The sequence below is a fragment of the Cololabis saira genome, unplaced genomic scaffold (assembly GCF_033807715.1).
Source record: "Cololabis saira isolate AMF1-May2022 unplaced genomic scaffold, fColSai1.1 scf025, whole genome shotgun sequence".
NCBI classification, from domain to species: domain Eukaryota; kingdom Metazoa; phylum Chordata; class Actinopteri; order Beloniformes; family Belonidae; genus Cololabis; species Cololabis saira.
The window spans coordinates 575001-582500 of record NW_026906189.1 but is presented as its reverse complement, the minus strand read 5'-3'; the positions used below and the strand labels follow the sequence as shown (position 1 = coordinate 582500).

General features: G+C 44.9%; 12 non-coding genes across 12 annotated transcripts; all 12 read left to right on the top strand.

Annotated features, from left to right (window-relative positions):
• The first annotated feature begins 3685 nt into the window (after positions 1-3685).
• Positions 3686-3804, top strand: LOC133425637 (5S ribosomal RNA). The gene has a single exon (XR_009771107.1). It is a non-coding gene; the product is annotated as a 5S ribosomal RNA (ribosomal RNA).
• Positions 3805-4003: 199 nt separating this feature from the next.
• Positions 4004-4122, top strand: LOC133426072 (5S ribosomal RNA). The gene has a single exon (XR_009771510.1). It is a non-coding gene; the product is annotated as a 5S ribosomal RNA (ribosomal RNA).
• Positions 4123-4321: 199 nt separating this feature from the next.
• On the top strand, positions 4322-4440 carry LOC133426143 (5S ribosomal RNA). The gene has a single exon (XR_009771578.1). It is a non-coding gene; the product is annotated as a 5S ribosomal RNA (ribosomal RNA).
• Positions 4441-4639: 199 nt separating this feature from the next.
• On the top strand, positions 4640-4758 carry LOC133425551 (5S ribosomal RNA). Its single transcript, XR_009771025.1, has one exon. It is a non-coding gene; the product is annotated as a 5S ribosomal RNA (ribosomal RNA).
• Positions 4759-4957: 199 nt separating this feature from the next.
• Positions 4958-5076, top strand: LOC133425823 (5S ribosomal RNA). Its single transcript, XR_009771274.1, has one exon. It is a non-coding gene; the product is annotated as a 5S ribosomal RNA (ribosomal RNA).
• Positions 5077-5275: 199 nt separating this feature from the next.
• On the top strand, positions 5276-5394 carry LOC133426110 (5S ribosomal RNA). Its single transcript, XR_009771546.1, has one exon. It is a non-coding gene; the product is annotated as a 5S ribosomal RNA (ribosomal RNA).
• Positions 5395-5611: 217 nt separating this feature from the next.
• LOC133425912 (5S ribosomal RNA) lies at positions 5612-5730 on the top strand. The gene has a single exon (XR_009771358.1). It is a non-coding gene; the product is annotated as a 5S ribosomal RNA (ribosomal RNA).
• Positions 5731-5929: 199 nt separating this feature from the next.
• On the top strand, positions 5930-6048 carry LOC133426008 (5S ribosomal RNA). Its single transcript, XR_009771450.1, has one exon. It is a non-coding gene; the product is annotated as a 5S ribosomal RNA (ribosomal RNA).
• A 217-nt stretch (positions 6049-6265) lies between these two features.
• On the top strand, positions 6266-6384 carry LOC133426151 (5S ribosomal RNA). Its single transcript, XR_009771586.1, has one exon. It is a non-coding gene; the product is annotated as a 5S ribosomal RNA (ribosomal RNA).
• A 199-nt stretch (positions 6385-6583) lies between these two features.
• On the top strand, positions 6584-6702 carry LOC133425822 (5S ribosomal RNA). The gene has a single exon (XR_009771273.1). It is a non-coding gene; the product is annotated as a 5S ribosomal RNA (ribosomal RNA).
• A 217-nt stretch (positions 6703-6919) lies between these two features.
• Positions 6920-7038, top strand: LOC133425549 (5S ribosomal RNA). The gene has a single exon (XR_009771023.1). It is a non-coding gene; the product is annotated as a 5S ribosomal RNA (ribosomal RNA).
• A 199-nt stretch (positions 7039-7237) lies between these two features.
• LOC133425627 (5S ribosomal RNA) lies at positions 7238-7356 on the top strand. Its single transcript, XR_009771099.1, has one exon. It is a non-coding gene; the product is annotated as a 5S ribosomal RNA (ribosomal RNA).
• The last annotated feature ends 144 nt before the right edge of the window (positions 7357-7500 follow it).

Genomic DNA, 7500 nt, shown 5'->3' with positions numbered 1-7500 from the left:
AAAAAAAGAATGAAAGAGATTATTCAGCATGACAGCTCACAATGGTTGAATGGTGGAGAGGTGTTAGAGGGATGGGAAAATTTAAAGAAAAGAATCAGGAAGATAAGTATGAAACACGCAGCAAGGAGGAATTTCAAAAAGAAAGAGAGAGAAAAGTTCCTTAGAAGAGAAATCACACGTTTAAATGCTGCCGAGGTTATAAGTGAAGAAGCTGTGGTGAGCTGTCATGCTGAACTAAAGGAGATAGAGAGAATGAAATGTGAAGGTGCGATTGTGCGGAGCAGGGCGAGATATGCCGTAGAGGGGGAAAGGAACACTGGGTTTTTTTTGAGGATGGAGAAACAGAAACAACAGAAATGTTTTATCAGGGGAGTAAGGACTGAGGGGGGTGGGTTGAAGACAGACCTAGTGGGGATTTTGGGAGGTGTGCATGATTTTTACGGGAGGATGTTTACTAGCGAGGGAGTGGATGAGAGAGTGATGAAAGATGTGCTGGAGAGTGTGACTGTGAGTGTAACAGAAGAGGAGAGGGATGAATGTGACAGTGACATCACAGCAGAGGAAATAGAACAGGCAATTGCTGCTTTGAGTATGAATAGGAGTCCTGGTAGTGATGGCCTAACAGCCAATTTCTACAAAGCATTTAAAGAACTGATGGGGCCGATTTTACATGCAGTTTTTAGAGAAATGGAAAGACGCCAGACAGTACCAGAATCATTCACAATGGGGATAATTACTCTGATCTTCAAGAAGGGGCAGGCTGATGATCTGGGGAACTACAGGCCAATCACACTACTGAATACAGACTACAAGGTGTTAATGAAAGTTTTTGCAAACAGACTAAAATATACTTTAAAATCAATCGTTCCAATAACACAAGCCTACAGTGTGCCGGATAGGGATATTGCAGACACAATTCTGAATATTAAAGGGATGGTGGAATATTTGAGGGCATCGGGAGAGGAGGGGATTATGTTGGCTTTAGATTTTAATAAAGCGTTTGATAGGGTGGAGCACGATTTTATGTGGGGAGTTCTAGAGAGGGTGGGATATGGTGAGAGGTTTAGAGGATGGTTAAAATTGATGTACAGACATGCAGTGGGGAGGGTGAAAGTGAATGGTGTTTTAACGGAAGTCTTCAAATTAGGGAGGTCAGTTAGGCAGGGGTGTCCGATGTCAGCACTCTTGTACACTGTGGTGGCAGAGCCCTTGGCATGTATGATTAAAAGGGATGGAGAAATAAGAGGGATTGAGGTACAAGGTGGGGGTGGTCTTAGTAAAATACAGCAATACGCGGATGACACAACGGTGACTGTAAGGGATATGGCAAGTATAAAAAGGGTGGTGGAATTGGTGGAAATATATGGGAAGGCATCAGGTGCAAGAATAAATATGTTAAAGTCAGAAATCATGTTTTTAAATGGGGTAGTGGCAAGTGGGGGAGTACCATTCAAGGTACAGGAGCACAGGATGAAGGTTCTCGGGATATATGTGGGGATGGAGGGGGAGAGGGTGAGGGATGAAACATGGTCAGAGGTACTGAATAAAATACAGAGGGTGCTGAATTTTTGGAAGCTGAGGCGACTGACGGTTAAAGGGCGGGTGGTGGTGGTGAATAGTCTTTTGTTTTCAAAAATGGTTTATGTAATGGAGGTGCTAGAAGTGCCAGAATGGGTGGTGAAGAAATTGAATGAACTGATGGGGGGTTTTATATGGGGTGGGAAGAAAAGTAGAATAGCGAGAGCAACCTTGATTGGGGGGTATGAGCAGGGAGGTTTGAAATTAGTTGACATAGAGAGCAAAAAGAAGGCTTTAAGAATAAAACGGGGGAGGGCTTTCTTGTATGGGGAGGGAGAGCACTGCTGGAAGAAGGTGATGGGTTTTTTTTTAAAGAGGAAGCTGGGAAATGAGTTTGCAATGCTAATGCAGACAAACGCTTACCTGACGGCAGGACTCCCGCAGTTCTATAGAGAGATCCTGGCTGCACAGGCAGAGCTGCTGAAAAACGCGAGGTGGGACTGCACAGATCTGGAGACCATTAGAGAGGTGCCATTGTTTGGCAACGGGAACATCAAACATGAAGGACAGCCACTAAAGCCAAAATACTTTGTGGAAGCGGGACTCATGCAAATAAAACATGTCATGTATGAAGTGGTGCCAGGTTTTTTGTCGGCTACAGCCATTTACGAATGTGTGCATGAATACAATGATAGAATAAGTTTAGAGCAAGTAAGGAAGGACTACGAATTAGTGAAACAGAGCATACCGGGAAGGTGGAGGGAGAAAATAGACACAGAGGTGGTAGTGAATAGGACCGGGAGGGTGCCGATGTTGTATATAGAGAGGGGGGGGGGAATGGGTGACTTTGGAGGGAGTGAAAGTGAAACAGCTATACAGAATGTTTGTGAAACAGGTGGTGAGACTCCCGGCTTCCCTGGAGAACTGGTGCAGGGCAGATGGGACTCTGAACATAAAACAAGTGTGGGGGAAATGGAAGATTAAAGAAAACAGCATTGAAGCCGAGGATAATGATTTTAAACTACGACATAGGAAGATTTTTACGAATGTGGTCATGCACCAGTTTGACAGGGAGGTCGGGAGGATGTGTGATGTCTGCAAGGAGAAGGATGAGGATATTAGACACATGTATGTGGAGTGCGTGAGATTACGGCCGTTTTTTAAGAGACTGAAAACCTGTATGGTGGACAAGTTGAACATGAAATGGGAGATGGAGGATGGGTGGGACAAATTTGTGTTATTTGGGATTTGGGAGAAGAGCAGGGTGGAAAATAGTGGGCTGTGCAAATTTTTACTGAGCCATGCACGGTGGGCCATCAAAGCCAGAAGGAATGTGGCTCGGTTTGAGGGGAGGGTGGCACCGATTTGGGTGTTTTTCAAGGGCTTAGTGAAAAAACAGATTAATTATAAATACATCTGTGGGATTGAAGGTTTCGCCCCTCTCTTTTTGAGGGGGAACACGCTGGTGTCTGTGGACGAGAGGGAGAGACTGGTATGGGATTGGGGAGGAAGGGGTGGAGGGATTGGGGGAGCGGAAGTGAGTGATTGAAGGTTTTCTTCCATGTGATAAGGGGTATGGGGTATGTGTTGTACTGTTTTGGTTTTTTTTGCTGGTTTGTTACATGGTTTTTTGTGTATTTTTGCACATGCGTGTATAGAGATATATGTTTGAAGTTTGTAATATTATAAGTTGTTTTTTTTGTTTGTTTTTTTTTGTTGTTGAAATAGGAGAGTGTAAAAAAGTGAAGAGAGTGCTTTGTGAAAAAGTAGCAGAAAAATTGTTTTATTTTTTGTCTGGTATGCAGGAATGTATATAAAATATATTTTTTAACGAAAATGTATTTTCATAATAAAAGACAAAAAAAAAAAAGATGCGCCCGGTCTCGTCTGATCTCGGAAGCTAAGCAGGGTCGGGCCTGGTTAGTACTTGGATGGGAGACCGCCTGGGAATACCAGGTGCTGTAAGCTTTTTCAACCTGCAGAGAGCGCTCTCGCTTAATCTACCCACACATATTTCAACGTGGTAACAGCGACAGCTCACGTCCTAAAGTGTTTTGCACATGGTTAAGGCACTTTAACTCCAACAAATAAAACCAACAGATCAATGACTTATATTCTATGACTTATCTTCAACTCCATATAAGAGGTATTTCAAGCTGCAGCTTCTGCTTACGGCCATACCAGCCTGGATGCGCCCGATCTCGTCTGATCTCGGAAGCTAAGCAGGGTCAGGCCTGGTTAGTACTTGGATGGGAGACCGCCTGGGAATACAAGGTGCTGTAAGCTTTTTCAACCTGCAGAGAGCGCTCTCGCTTAATCTACCCACACATATTTCAACGTGGTAACAGCGACAGCTCACGTCCTAAAGTGTTTTGCACATGGTTAAGGCACTTTAACTCCAACAAATAAAACCAACAAATCAATGACTTATATTATATGACTTATCTTCAACTCCATATAATAGGTATTTCAAGCTGCAGCTTCTGCTTACGGCCATACCAGCCTGGATGCGCCCGATCTCGTCTGATCTCGGAAACTAAGCAGGGTCGGGCCTGGTTAGTACTTGGATGGGAGACCGCCTGGGAATACCAGGTGCTGTAAGCTTTTTCAACCAGCAGAGAACGCTCTCGCTTAATCTAGCCACACATATTTCAACGTGGTAACAGCGACAGCTCTCGTCCTAAAGTGTTTTGCACATGGTTAAGGCACTTTAACTCCAACAAATAAAACCAACAAATCAATGACATATATTCTATGACTTATCTTCAACTCCATATAAGAGGTATTTCAAGCTGCAACTTCTGCTTAAGGCCATACCAGCCTGGATGCGCCCGATCTCGTCTGATCTCGGAAGCTAAGCAGGGTCGGGCCTGGTTAGTACTTGGATGGGAGACCGCCTGGGAATACCAGGTGCTGTAAGCTTTTTCAACCTGCAGAGAGCGCTCTCGCTTAATCTACCCACACATATTTCAACGTGGTAACAGCGACAGCTCACGTCCTAAAGTGTTTTGCACATGGTTAAGGCACTTTAACTCCAACAAATAAAACCAACAGATCAATGACTTATATTCTATGACTTATCTTCAACTCCATATAAGAGGTATTTCAAGCTGCAGCTTCTGCTTACGGCCATACCAGCCTGGATGCGCCCGATCTTGTCTGATCTCGGAAGCTAAGCAGGGTCGGGCCTGGTTAGTACTTGGATGGGAGACCGCCTGGGAATACCAGGTGCTGCAAGCTTTTTCAACCAGCAGAGAACGCTCTCGCTTAATCTAGCCACACATATTTCAACGTGGTAACAGCGACAGCTCACGTCCTAAAGTGTTTTGCACATGGTTAAGGCTCTTTAACTCCAACAAATAAAACCAGCAAATCAATGACTTATATTCTATGACTTATCTTCAACTCCATATAAGAGGTATTTCAAGCTGCAGCTTCTGCTTACGGCCATACCAGCCTGGATGCGCCCGATCTCGTCTGATCTCGGAAGCTAAGCAGGGTCGGGCCTGGTTAGTACTTGGATGGGAGACCGCATGGGAATACCAGGTGCTGTAAGCTTTTTCAACCAGCAGAGAACGCTCTCGCTTAATCTACCCACACATATTTCAACGTGGTAACAGCGACAGCTCACGTCCTAAAGTGTTTTGCACATGGTTAAGGCACTTTAACTCCAACAAATAAAACCAACAAATCTATGACTTATATTCTATGACTTATCTTCAACTCCATACAAGAGGTATTTCAAGCTGCAGCTTCTGCTTACGGCCATACCAGCCTGGATGCGCCCGATCTCGTCTGATCTCAGAAGCTAAGCAGGGTCGGGCCTGGTTAGTACTTGGATGGGAGACCGCCTGGGAATACCAGGTGCTGTAAGCATTTTCAACCAGCAGAGAGCGCTCTCGCTTAATCTACCCACACATATTTCAACGTGGTAACAGCGACAGCTCACGTCCAAAAGTGTTTTTCACATGGTTAAGGCACTTTAACTCCAACATATAAGCGCTTCTAAATTATTATCACCAACAAATCAATGACTTGTATTATATGACTTATCTTCAACTCCATATAAGAAGTATTTCAAGCTGCAGCTTCAGCTTACGGCCATACCAGCCTGGATGCGCCCGATCTCGTCTGATCTCGGAAGCTAAGCAGGGTCGGGCCTGGTTAGTACTTGGATGGGAGACCGCCTGGGAATACCAGGTGCTGTGAGCTTTTTCAACCAGCAGAGAGCGCTCTCGCTTAATCTTCCCACACATATTTCAACGTGGTAAGAGCGACAGCTCACGTCCAAAAGTGTTTTGCACATGGTTAAGGCACTTTAACTCCAACAAATAAAACCAACAAATCAATGACTTATATTCTATGACTTATCTTCAACTCCATATAAGAGGTATTTCAAGCTGCAGCTTCTGCTTACGGCCATACCAGCCTGGATGCGCCCGATCTCGTCTGATCTCGGAAGCTAAGCAGGGTCGGGCCTGGTTAGTACTTGGATGGGGGACCGCCTGGGAATACCAGGTGCTGTAAACTTTTTCAACCAGCAGAGAGCGCTCTCGCTTAATCTACCCACACATATTTCAACGTGGTAACAGCGACAGCTCACGTCCAAAAGTGTTTTTCACATGGTTAAGGCACTTTAACTCCAACAAATAAGCGCTTCTAAATTATTATCACCAACAAATCAATGACTTATATTATATGACTTATCTTCAACTCCATATAAGAGGTATTTCCAGCAGGAGCTTCTGCTTACGGCCATACCAGCCTGGATGCGCCCGATCTCGTCTGATCTCGGAAGCTAAGCAGGGTCGGGCCTGGTTAGTACTTGGATGGGAGACCGCCTGGGAATACCAGGTGCTGTAAGCTTTTTCAACCTGCAGAGAGCGCTCTCGCTTAATCTACCCACACATATTTCAACGTGGTAACAGCGACAGCTCACGTCCTAAAGTGTTTTGCACATGGTTAAGGCACTTTAACTCCAACAAATAAAACCAACAGATCAATGACTTATATTCTATGACTTATCTTCAACTCCATATAAGAGGTATTTCAAGCTGCAGCTTCTGCTTACGGCCATACCAGCCTGGATGCGCCCGATCTCGTCTGATCTCGGAAGCTAAGCAGGGTCGGGCCTGGTTAGTACTTGGATGGGAGACCGCATGGGAATACCAGGTGCTGTAAGCTTTTTCAACCAGCAGAGAACGCTCTCGCTTAATCTACCCACACATATTTCAACGTGGTAACAGCGACAGCTCACGTCCTAAAGTGTTTTGCACATGGTTAAGGCACTTTAACTCCAACAAATAAGCGCTTCTAAATTATTATCACCAACAAATCAATGACTTATATTATATGACTTATCTTCAACTCCATATAAGAGGTATTTCAAGCTGCAGCTTCAGCTTACGGCCATTCCAGCCTGGATGCGCCCAATCTCGTCTGATCTCGGAAGCTAAGCAGGGTCGGGCCTGGTTAGTACTTGGATGGGAGACCGCCTGGGAATACCAGGTGCTGTAAGCTTTTTCAACCAGCAGAGAGCGCTCTCGCTTAATCTACCCACACATATTTCAACGTGGTAACAGCGACAGCTCACGTCCTAAAGTGTTTTGCACATGGTTAAGGCACTTTAACTCCAACAAATAAAACCAACAAATCTATGACTTATATTCTATGACTTATCTTCAACTCCATACAAGAGGTATTTCAAGCTGCAGCTTCTGCTTACGGCCATACCAGCCTGGATGCGCCCGTTCTCGTCTGATCTCAGAAGCTAAGCAGGGTCGGGCCTGGTTAGTACTTGGATGGGAGACCGCCTGGGAATACCAGGTGCTGTAAGCATTTTCAACCAGCAGAGAGCGCTCTCGCTTAATCTACCCACACATATTTCAACGTGGTAACAGCGACAGCTCACGTCCAAAAGTGTTTTTCACATGGTTAAGGCACTTTAACTCCAACAAATAAGCGCTTCTAAATTATTATCAC